Source organism: Geotrypetes seraphini, chromosome 3 (genome assembly GCF_902459505.1).
Source record: "Geotrypetes seraphini chromosome 3, aGeoSer1.1, whole genome shotgun sequence".
Lineage (NCBI taxonomy): Eukaryota > Metazoa > Chordata > Amphibia > Gymnophiona > Dermophiidae > Geotrypetes > Geotrypetes seraphini.
Window position 1 is genome coordinate 412,712,519 of NC_047086.1, and position 13,052 is coordinate 412,725,570.

At 43.4% G+C, this 13,052-nt stretch overlaps 1 protein-coding gene across 2 annotated transcripts in view; it reads right to left on the reverse strand.

Moving 5' to 3' along the window:
- Positions 1-13,052, reverse strand: part of PPP2R5D (protein phosphatase 2 regulatory subunit B'delta) — a 391,698-nt gene that overhangs the window by 327,869 nt on the left and 50,777 nt on the right. The window lies entirely within an intron of this gene.

The following is a 13,052-nucleotide window of genomic DNA, read 5'->3' on the forward strand; positions in this document are numbered from 1 at the left end:
AAGCTAAGTGAAGCTTTCATATTGCTAGTGACAACCTGAGTGCAATTACTCTTTGGAAATCCTTTTTGAAAGCATTACCATTAAGAGCTATATATACAGTAATTAATTACTTTAACACCTTTGAGTTGGATCCGCTTTTATCAATAATTATGCTATGATTGGATGATAAACTCTTGCCCCAAGAGGGGGTAACCTCCCTCTCTTCAGAGTTTTATGTCTCTGAGCTGAGTTACTGTATAGTGGTTCCATCTCTTTTGGTGGTTTAATTAACTTGAGTCAGTCTCTCAATTACAGCTTAGTTTCTTTTCTGACTCTTTTGATACATTGTCCCTGCTGTATTGGAAACTACGTTAATACCCTGCAAGTATTTGAATGTCTGAATCATTATCTCCCCTGTCCCTCCTTTCCTCTAGGGCAGGAATCTCAAAGTCCCTCCTTGAGGGCCGCAATCCAGTCGGGTTTTCAGGATTTCCCCAATGAATATGAATGAGATCTATATGCATGCCCTGCTTTCAATGCATATTCATTGGGGAAATCCTGAAAACCCGACTGGATTGCGGCCCTTAAGGAGGGACTTTAGGCTCTAGGGTATACATATTCAGGGCTTTCAGTCTCTCCTCATACGTCTTCTGGCGCAAGCCTCCTATCATTTTCGTCACCCTCCTCAATGTAATGTAATGTCTACCAATTCTCCAGTCCTATTCATGTTTGTCTTCTGTGGTCCCACTCCTGGCACTTCAGCCATAAACACAGAACAGAAATATTTGTTAAGCAATTCAGCTTTTTCTTTATCAGCTTCCACATAATTCTCCTCTTCACCTTTGAGTCTCATAATGCCACTTTTGCACTTCTTCCAATCCCTAATATCTCTAAAAAATGTATTGTCTCCCCGTTTTACCATGTCAGCTATTTTTTCTTCCATTTGCATCTTTGCTTTCCTGACTACACGACCAGCCTCTCTTAACTTTTCCAGATATTTTTGCCTGTCTTACTCTTTCTGTGATCTTTTGTAGTTTATGAAAGCTAACCTCTTATTCCTTACCTTCTCAGCTACTACTTTTGAGAACAAAAACGACCTTCTTTTCCTCTTACATTTACTTACTTGCCTCACAAAAAGGTTTGTTGCCCTTACAATCACTCCTTTCAGTTTTGCTCACTGCATTTCCACTCCTTCCACACATTCCCATCCAGATAACAATTCCTTGACATAATCCCCCATCTGAACAAAGTTAGGTTTTTTAAAGTCTAGAATCTTTGCTGTACCCATCTTAATATTAAACCGTACCATGCAGTGATCACTGGATACCAGATGATCACCCACTGTAACATCAGAAACACTTTCCCCGTTTGTAAGCACTAAATCCAGCATGACCCCTTCCCGAGTGGGTTCTATACCAACTGCTGGAACAGTTCCTCTTGTAGAGAATATAGGATCTCCCTACTTCTAGCAGACCCCACAATAGAGATACCCCAATCAACATCGGTCTACTATTAAATCTCTGTCCACGTCATCCGTCTGTGAAGGAGGCCTAGCAGACCCTGCAACAGAGATACCCTAATCAATATCCATAAGAACATAAGAATTACCGCTGCTAGTTCAGACCAGTGGTCCATCATGCCCAGCAGTCTGCTCACGCGGCGGCTCTTAGGTCAAAGACCAGTGCCCTAACTGAGACTATTCTTAACTGCATACATTCTGGTTCAGCAGGAACATTTCTAACTTTGTCTTGAATCCCTGGATAATAATAATAATAATAATTTTATTCTTATATACCGCCATACCAAAAAAGTTCTAGGTGATTCACAACAAGGTGAGCTAATACATGGGATACAGATAAAATACAGATTAGAATAATGGATTTAAAAACAGATAAAGACAGAAAGCATTTACAATATAATGCAGAAAATACCGACATGGCAGGGAAAGAAGTAATACATAGATCAGATAAAATACATCAAATTGAATATAAGGAACTTGATTGAAAAAATGAAGCAGAATGCATTAAGATACCAGCCTATCAAAGAGTTGAGTCTTTAACAATTTTCTAAATGTTTTCCCCTATAACAGCATCCAAAAGAGCATTCCAGTTTTCTAACTCTCCCTGGGTGAAGAAGAACTTCCTTACGTTTGTACGGAATCTATCCCTTTTTAACTTTAGAGAGTGCCCTCTCGTTCTCTCTACCTTGGAGAGGTTGAACAACCTGTCTTTACCTACTAAGTCTATTCCCTTCATTATCTTAAAAACATAGAAACAGACAGCAGATAAGGGCCACGACCTATCTAGTCTGCCCACCCCAATAACCCTCCTCTACCTTTCTCTGTGAAGAGATCCCATGTGACGATCCCATTTTTTCTTAAACTCAGGCATGTTGCTGGCCTCAATTACCTGTAGTGGAAGATTATTCTAGCGATCAACCACCCTTTTGGTGAAGAAGTATTTCCTGGTGTCACCATGCAGTTTCCCGCCCCTGATTTTCCACGGATGCCCCCTTGTTGCCGTGGGGCCTTTGAAAAAGAAGATATCCTCTTCCACCTCGATACGGCCTGTGAGATATTTGAACGTCTCGATCATGTCTCCCCTCTCTCTGCGTTCCTCGAGTGAGTATAGCTGCAATTTATCCAGCCGTTCCTCATACGGGAGATCCTTGAGTCCCGAGACCATCCGGGTGGCCATTCGCTGGACCGACTCCAGTCTCAGCACATCTTTGCGGTAATGCGGCCTCCAGAATTGTACACAGTATTCCAGATGGGGTCTCACCATGGATCTATACAATGGCATAATGACTTCGGGCTTACGGCTGACAAAATTCCTACATATACAACCTATGATTTGTCTAGCCTTAGATGAAGCTTTCTCCACTTGCTTGGCAGTCTTCTTGTCCTCACTGATGATCACCATTAAGTCTCATTCTGCTGTAGTCCTCGCTAGGATCTCACCATTAAGGGTGTAAGTCTTGCATGGATTTTGGCTGCCAAGGTGCATGACTTTACATTTTTTGGTATTGAACTTAGTTGCCAGGTCCTGGACCAGCGCTCCAGTAGGAGTAGGTCATGCATCATACTGTCGGGCATTGAGTTTTCATCAGGCACTGTGCTTTTGTCTGTTGTGTTTTGCCTACTACATTGCATAGTTTGGCGTCATCGGCAAATAGCGTTATTTTACCTCAAAGCCCCTCAGCCAAGTCCCTTTTGAAGATGTTGAACAGGATTGGGCCCAAGACCGAGCCCTGGGGCACTCTACTGATCACCTCCGTCGTTTCAGAGGGGGTGCCGTTCACCACCACCCTCTGAAGCCTGCCTCCAAGCCAGTCCCCAACCCATGCTGTCAATATCTCTCCCAATCCTATAGAACTCATCTTGCTCAACCTGCGGTGTTGTATGCTATCGAATGCTTTGCTGAAGTCCAAGTATACGATGTCCAGGGACTTCCCAACATCCAGCTTCCCCGTCACCCAGTCAAAGAAACTGATTAGGTTGGATTGGCAGGACCACCCCTTTGTAAATCCATGTTGACGGGTATCTCGTAGATTCTCCTCGTTCAGGATCGTATCCAATTGGCATTTGATTAGAGTTTCCATTAGCTTGCTCACTATTGATGTGAGACTCACTGGTCTGTAATTCTTGAATGTTTCGATCACGTTCCCTCTCAGACTCCTCTTTTCAAGGGAGAAGATGCCCAGTTTCTCTAATTTCTCACTGTATGGCAACTCCTCCAGCCCCTTAACCATTTTAGTCTCTCTTCTATGGACCCTTTCGAGCAGTACTGTGTCCTTCTTTATATATGGCGACCAGTGCTGGACGCAGTATTCCAGGTGAGGGAACATAAGAACATAAGAATTGCCACTGCTGAGTCAGACCAGTGGTCCATCATGCCCAGCAGTCCGCTCACGCAGCGGCCCTCTGGTCTAAGACCAGCACCCTAACTGAGACTAGCCCTACCAGCGCACATTCTTGTTCAGCAGAAACTTGTCTAACTTTGGATTACCATGGCCCAGTACAGCGGCATGATAACCTTCTCTGATCTGTTCATGATCCCCTTCTTAATCATTCCTAGCATTGTGTTCATCCTTTTTGCTGACGCCGCACATTGCACCGACGGCTTCATTGACTTGTCAACCAGTACTCCCAAGTCTCTTTCCTGGGGGGTCTCTCTGAGTACTGCACCGGACATCCTGTATTCGAGTAAAAGATTTTTGTTACCAACATGCATCACCTTACACTTATCCACGTTAAACCTCATTTGCCATGTCGCAGCCCATTTCTCGAGTGTGTTTATGTCACGTTGCAGATCTTTGCAATCCTTCTGTGTCTTCACTACCCTGAATAACTTCATATCGTCTGCAAATTTAATCACCTCACTCATCATACCAATTTCCGGGTTGTTTATAAATATGTTGAAGAGCACGGGTCCAAGCACCAAACCCTGCGGCACTCCACTCGGGACGCTTTTCCAGTCCGAGTATTGTCCATTTACCTCCCACTCTCTGTTTCCTATCCACCAGCCAGTTTTTAATCCATGTGAGTATTTTACCCTCAATTCCATAGCTCGCAATTTTTCAAAGTAGTCGTTCATGTGGAACCTTCCAGGACGGAAGACAGAGGTCTCTGTACAGACCAAAGCTATTCCCCAGCAGAAGACTTCAGTATCCATACAGACAGAAGAGGTCGACCAGCAACAGCTAGACAGAGACATCCTGCAGGAGCTGATGAGCCTGAGGGAAGAGGTGAAGCGCCTGAGAAGCATCCGGGAAGATGAGGCCTTCATCGATGGAGTCATCCAGGAGCTGTCCTAAGTCACCGAGCATGCGCAAGACAAGACCATCTTTGAGACGCCCAGACCGACCAAACCTACAGCTTTGAAACCAATGGTTGGGGTACAAGAAGAAGCTAGAGACGATGATTCCTGGCAGCTGGTTACCTCCTCTACAGGCAAACACAGATCATTTATAAATAAGTTAAATAGCATCGGTCCCAGTACAGACCCCTGCGGCCCTTGTGTCCGTCAGTAGGCCATCTGCAGGCCCTCTCAGAAATTTTAGGTCCCCAAAACAAACTCACCTTACTGTCTTGATAAACAACTGCATGCTGAGCAGCTGAGAAAATCCACCTGAACATTGTCCTTTTCTCCAATATGAAAGCCAGAGTCTCCACTGAACGACAGCATGAGTACAACAATGCTATTGCTTGGATGCAGAATAAGAAAACAAATGTGGGTTTGCAAGATATTTATTTGCTTTATTGGAAGCAGGGCTGGCATTTAGAAGGATGCAAACAATGGACCACCACACCACAATATATTTCCCAAAGCCAGTGTTAAATAGGCTGGAGACCAAAGCAAAACCTTAGCTAGAACTTCAACAGAACGAGACTTGGGAGTGATCATCAGCGCAGACATGAAAACTGCTGATCATGTGGAAAAGGCTTCATCTAAGGCAAGACAGTTGTTAGGTTGCATCCGCAGGAGTTTCGTTAGCCGGAAGCCTGAAGTCATAATGCCATTATACAGAACCATGGTGAGGCCTCATTTGGAATACTGTGTGCAATTCTGGAGGCCACACTACCGAAAAGATGTGCTGAGAGTAGAGTCGGTGCAACGGATGGCCACCTGGATGGTCTCGGGGCTCAAGGATCTATCGTACGAGGAAAGGCTGAAATATTTGCGGCTGTACTCACTCGAGGAACGTAGGGAGAGAGGAGACATGATCGAGACGTTTAAGTATATTACCGGCCGTATCGAGATGGAAGAAGAGATTCTCTTTCTCAAAGGACCCTCAGCCACAAGAGGGCATCCGCTCAAACTCAGGGGCGGGAAATTTCATGGCGACACCAGGAAATATTTCTTCACTGAGAGAGTGGTTGATCCTTGGAACGAGCTCCCGGTGCAGGTGATCGAGGCAAACAGCGTGAAAGAATTTAAGAGCAAATGGGATGCCCAGTGGGATCCCTTAGAGGGTTAAGCCAAGGGAACCTGTCACCAGGAGTGGGATCCCTAGGATAGTAGACTTGGGGGTGGGTCAGTAGAGTGGGCAGCCCTGATGGGCTATGGCCCTTATCTACCGTCATCTTCTATGTTTCTATACACTAAAGAGGACATCAAAGTTACCAGAATCAAGGATGACAAGTACACCAGGGAATCCTTCTGGGTGAACCTGGCCAGGGGAAATGCCAAATGCCTGTATCTTGGTGTTATATACAGACCAACCAAAAATAGCAAGAGAGAAAAATATATGCAAAAAAAGAGGGGCAAAAAAGATCAAAACAAGCTAAGAACCCCTCACATTCAATCACATAAACAGTATAAATGTAACAAGCGTTGATAACAAACAAAAAATATATCTAAATAAGCTTATAAACAATTATCAAAACTTTTATTCATCTCAAAAATATCACAATATAATTTAGATTTATATAAAATCAGTTACCATCAACATACAAACATGTAAGACATCAACATACAAACATGTAAGACAAACCACACAATAAAGACAGAGGCTTCGTGATCATGAAAGGCAAAAAGGGATCCCAAAAGAAAAATCCCCCCCAAAAAAGTGATAGGGTCAAATATAAACAAACCAAAAGGTTTCCAATCATAAAAACTTAAAGACAGTCCAAAAGAATAATCCTAAAAATGATAATAATAATATAAGCCGCAGCACAAATGCAAAACCAGCATGAAAATGGTGCAACAGTTCAAAAGATCACAGTAACAGTCATCAACGTAAAAAGTATCAAAAGTTCAAATGGCAAAAAAAATAAGTTCAAATAAAGACCAGGTAGATATGCAGGAAGTCCATACGAAAATAAAACAAAAGCAAGAACAGGAAACAAACCAGGGTGCAAGAGACAGTCCTCAGGGCCAGAAACGGAAGCACCAAATGTTCACACAATCATGAAGCCCACGAACTATAGGGAACAATTCCTTATCGTTCTTCTTAACTCGTCCTTCCTCCTTGACACAGGCCGTGTTTCAAGCTTTCTTTCTCAAAAGGAAGAAATACCGTGGGCAGGAAGTCAAAGCACGGCTCATCAATAGCACAAGTCTTCGAAAGAATGGGAGATTTCATCTATGGGGTGCTGCAAAACCAGGCCACATCAGATAATAAGAACATAAGAACATAAGCAATGCCTCTGCCGAGTCAGACCTGAGGTCCATCGTGCCCAGCAGTCCGCTCACGCAGCGGCCCAACAGGTCCAGGACCTGTGCAGTAATCCTCTATCTATACCCCTCTATCCCCTTTTCCAACAGGAAATTGTCCAATCCTTTCTTAAACCCCAGTACCGTACTCTGCCCTATTACGTCCTCTGGAAGCGCATTCCAGGTGTCCACCACCCGTTGAATAAAGAAAAACTTCCTAGCATTTGTTTTGAATCTATTCCCTTCCAATTTTTCCGAATGCCCTCTTGTTCTTTTATGTTTTGAAAATCTGAAGAATCTATCTCTCTCTACTTTCTCTACGCCCTTCATGATGTAGAGGTAATGTGGTCAGCTCTGAAATCTACCCTACACGAAGCAACCAACCTCTATATAAAATCAGTGAGTAAATGACGGAGGAACAATAAACCTCAGTGGTTCACTGCAGAGATCTCGGACCTCGTGAAAAAGAACAAAAGAGCATTTGTCTCCTGCAAACAATCAGAAAGACCAGAAGCTAAAGAAGACTATCTGGCAAAGTCTAGAGTTGTCAAAACAGGAGTCAGAGATGCCAAACTCCGGATGGAAGAGAATCTAGCCAAGAACATTAAAAGGGGATAAATCCTTCTTCAGGTATATTAGTGACAGAAAAAGAAACACAGATGGGATAGTGCGCCTTAGGAATCCAGACGGGAACTATGTAGAATCGGACTCCGATAAAGCTGAACTACTAAATGAATACTTCTGCTCAGTCTTTACCTGTGAGGCGCCGGGATCCAGCCCACAGCTGCAGACAACGGAAAGCTTAGAAGACCCGTTTTGAAATTTTGAGTTTACGACCAGCAGCATCTACCATGAACTATCAAGGCTCAAAGTGAACAAAGCCACAGGACCGGATAAACTACATCCCAGAGTGCTTAGGGAGTTGAAAGATGTTCTGGTGGAATCGTTATCTGCGCTCTTCAATCTTTCCCTAAGTACAGGAGGAGTCCTATTGGACTGGAAAACAGCTAACGTCATTCCACTGCACAAAAAGGGATGCAGGACAGAGGCTGCAAATTACAGACCGGTAAGTCTCACATCGATGGTGAGTAAACTTATGGAAACATTAATCAAACACAAATTAGATACGATCCTGAACGATGAAAATCTACGAGATCCCCACCAACATGGATTTATAAAGGGAAGGTCCTGCCAATCCAATCTAATCAGTTTCTTTGACTGGGTAACAAAAAAGCTAGATATGGGGGAGTCCCTGGACGTCGTGTACTTGGACTCCAGTAAGGCTTTTGATAGTGTCCCACACCATAGGTTATTGAGCAAGATGAGTATGTTGGGATTAGGAGAAACATTGACTGAATGGGTTAAAGACTGGTTCCGAGGTAGACTTCAAAGGGTGGTAGTAAATGGTATTCCCTCCGAAACATCGGAAGTGATCAGTGGAGTGCCGCAAGGCTCGGTCTTGGGTCCGATCCTATTTAATATCTTTGTAAGGGACCTGGCTCAGGGGCTTCGAGGTAAAATTACATTATTTGCCGATGACGCTAAACTATGCAACATAGTGGGCAAAAGCACAGTGCCCGACAGTATGGCGCAGGTCCTATTCTTACTGGAACATTGGTCCATAACTTGGCAACTAAGTTTTAATGCCAAAAAGTTTAAGGTCATGCACCTGGTTAGCAGAAATCCATGCAGAACTTACACCCTAAATGGTGAGACCTTAGCTAGAATTGCAGCAGAACGGGACTTAGGAGTGATCATTAGTGAAGATATGAAGACTGCCAATCAAGTTGAGAATGCGTCATCCAAGGCTAGACAAATGCTGGGTTGTATCCGAAGAAGTTTCGTCAGCCGGAAGCCCGAAGTTGTAATATCGTTGTACAGGTCAATGGTGAGACCTCATCTGGAATATTGTGTACAATTCTGGAGGCCACATTATCAAAAGGATGTGCTGAGAGTTGAGTCGGTTCAGCGAGTGGCCACCAGGATGGTCTCAGGACTCAAGGATCTCCCATATGAGGAACGTCTGGGTAAGTTGCAGCTATACTCACTTGAGGAACACAGAGAGAAGGGTGACATGATTGCGACATTCAAATATGTTATGGGCTGTATTGAGGTAGAAGAGGATATCTTTTTCCTTAAAAGACCTACGGCAATCCGTTGAAAATCAGGGGTGGGAGATTTCATAGCGACACCAGGAAGTATTTCTTCACTGAAAGGGTGGTTGTTCATTGGAATGATCTTCCACTGCAGGTAATTGGGGCCAGCAATGTGCTAGATTTTAAGAAAAAATGGAATAAGCATGTGGGATCACTTCAAGGAAGAACTTAGGGGGGAAGGTCATTAGAGTTGCAGATTTGTTGGGCCGGTGGCCCTTTTCTGCCGTCATATTCTATGTTTCTATGTAACCTTGTCGAACACCTTCTGAAAATCCAGTTATACCGAATTCCCTGCAGTAAACTGGACAGATATGAATCGACTCTACAAAAAATACAGTCAAGCCTCATGCTACCTGAACCACTGCCCCTCATATCTGATAACTAACGCCACCCCCAAATTTAGGGCCAGCCTCATGCAATGGATCCAAATTACTCTCACTGAAGGTCAATTCCCGCAGCACCTAGGAGAAATCATAATCACTCCAATTGTGAAGGATCACAAAGGTCTAATAGATAACCACGCTAACTATAGACCCATCGCCTCAATACTAATATATGTCAAAATTATAAAAGGACTTGTTGCCCAATACCTCACAAATTACCTGGAAGACCACAATCTTCTCTACCCCTCTCAATCGGGGTTCAGATCCAACTACAGCACGGAGACCCTACTAGTAACCCTACTAGACACAGTCCGACAGCACCTCAGCAAAGGCAGAAGGATGCTGATAATTCAACTTGATCTATCCGCAGCATTCAATCTGGTTGACCACACCATCCTACTGCAGACACTAGAAGCCATAGGGATTTCAGGCAGGGTATATAACTGGTTCCAAGGATTCCTTAAAACCAGATCTTATAGAGTTAAATCAAACAATCTTAAATCAGATCCATGGTCCAACCCCTGCGGGGTACCTCAAGGATCACCACTCTCACCTACTCTCTTCAACCTCTTTTTATCCTCTCTGGGTTCCACCCTAGACAACCTAAATGAAACCCTCTTTCAGCTACACTGATGATATCACCATACTTCTACCCTTCGATTCTCCTGACCCCACTTCTACAGAAAAATTGGAAAAAACCCTACAAGCAGTGGAAAAATGGATGACAGATCACAAACTGAAACTGAACATGGACAAAACAAAATTTCTACTCCTCGAAAAAGATAAGAACCCCTCCACCACAGAACTAGAAATTAACTCCACCAAATACCATATACAACCCACCCTTAAACTCCTGGGAGTAACAATAGACAGATGCTGAACAATGCAAGCCCATATCAACAAGACCACCCAGAGAGCATTTCTAGCCATGCACAATTTACGTAAAATCAGAAAATTCTTCGACAAAGAGCAATATAGGCTCGTAGTCCAATCCCTAGTACTAGGTCTACTGGACTACTGCAACATCCTCTACCTGCCTTGCCCTGCAACAATGATAAAACAATTACAGACAATCCAAAACACTGCACTCAGACTGATCTACCGCTAAGAAAATTTGACCACGTCACCACTGCCTACCTAGACTCACACTGGTTACCAATACAAGCGCGAATCCAATTCAAATTATACTGTCTATTATTCAAAGCAATAAATGGCTCAGCCCCCAATTACCTAAACAACCGCCTGAACCAAAATCTCGCCGCTAGACAAAGAAGATCTAAGACTCCATTTACCTACCCCCCACTCAAAGGTACCCAGCGTAAGAAGATGTTTGACAGTCTGCTAGCGACGCAAGCAGCGAAATTGGACCATGCCATCTCCAATCTGCTGATGACAACAAGCGATTTCAAATCTTTTCGCAAAGAAATCAAAACCCATCTATTCAAAAAATTTATACAGATGTCATAACTCCAACCTGGATTCCCCTCAGTGTGACTCCCCCATCCTCCCTTCTTTACCAGTTACCCTTCCCCTCAAAGCCCAAGCTTGTCAACTGCTTCCCTAACTGCATATATACTGAAACTGCACTATATCCATCTGTACAGCATTCCGAATCGTATATCCACTAGAATAGCCCAATCCTCCTTGCCGTATCCCATTCCATAAACTATACTACACCATTCTTCTTGTAACTCCTCTGGAAATGTTCTTCTTCTTGTAACTCTTCTGGAAAAGTCCAGAAGTCTCTTTGTAATCATCCTGGAAATGTCCAGATGTCTCTTTTGTAATCCGCCCAGAACTGCAAGGTTGAGGCGGAATAGAAATCAGTAATGTAATGTAATATACGATGTCAACCGGGTCACCCTTGTCTATCTGCCTGTTTATTCCCTCAAAGAAGTGCAGCAAGTTCGTCAAGCAAGATCTTCCTTTGCCGAAGCCGTGCTGGCTGCTCCTCATCAGATTGTGTCCTTCAAGGTGATCAATGATGCAGTCCTTTATCAGCGCCTCTACCATCTTTCCTGGTACCGAGGTCAGACTCACTGGTCTATAGTTTCCCGGATCTCCCCTCAATCCTTTCTTGAAGATTGGCGTAACATTCGCCACTTTTCAGTCTTCCGGAATAATAATAATAATAACAGTTTATATACCGCAATACCGTTAAGTTCTATGCGGTTTACAGAAGATTAGTGGAGTACAAGTTGGGTTGACGTACAAGTTGAGTTAACTTAAGGGATGTGGGAACAATGGGGAGAAATGGCAAGAGAGGGGAAAGAGGGAAGTGGGTCAGCTGTCTAGGTATTTCAGGAATAGGTGAGTTTTGAGGCGTTTCCTGAATACCTCATAAGTGGTGGGCAATAGGAGTTGTTCTAGGTCTTTACCCCATAGAGCAGCCTGATGTGAGAGAAGATGCTCATGGTGTTTTTTTAGTTTGCATCCTCTAACCGGGGGAGAAACGAAGTGCGAGTGGGAGCTTCTCTTGTGTTTGTTGGCTGAGAAGGAGAATAGGTCAGTGATGTACTTAGGGGTTAGACCGTAGAAAACTTTAAAATCAGGTATGTTAAAATCACCTATTAGTAAACCTTCCCCTTTTTTAGATATATTCTGAATGTCTACTAGTAAATCTCTGTCCACTTCTTCCGTCTGTGAAGAAAGCCTGTATATCACACCAATGTAAATATATTTACCATTCCCTCTTTCCAAATTGATCCACAGTGCCTCTTCCTTGCTGATCCTGCAATTGTGTGGCTTTAATATGATCTTTAACATATAATGCTATTCCCCTCCTTTTCTTCCTACCATGTCTTTCCCAAACAGATTATAGCCCATTATAACTTCATCTCAGTTATCGGTTTCAATGAACCACGTCTGCGTGTTCACCACTATATCCAAGTCATCTTCTTCCATCACAGGTTCTAGATCCAGAATCTTGTTTCCCATACTTCAAGCATATCAAAGCTTTAACAACAAGATTTAAGGACTGGATATGAGGAAAGAGCAGGAGGTAGGCTTCTGGGGTTTCGCTATAGGTCCAAGGAGAAAAGATGAATGTTAAGATGAAAACAAAAGAAGAACAGCAAAAAGAACTTCACTACAGTGTTGTGGATTAGCTGAGATGTGATTTCAACATGAACAGCTATGGGCCCGATTGCAACGGTCTGTGAGCAAGGATACCAGCTAGTGAAGATAAGTGAAGCATTTTTTCCTGTTCTTTTGTTTTCCTGTGCACAGTGGTGTTGGTTAACCCATTTTGAAAATAGCATTATGTACTTTGTGGAGTTTCTTGCCTATGAGACAGAAGCTGACTGGCTTATAACCCGTTGGGTTACCATCTGATACTGAAAGCATTTTCAATGCAGTTGAGGCTTTTTCTCCACTAT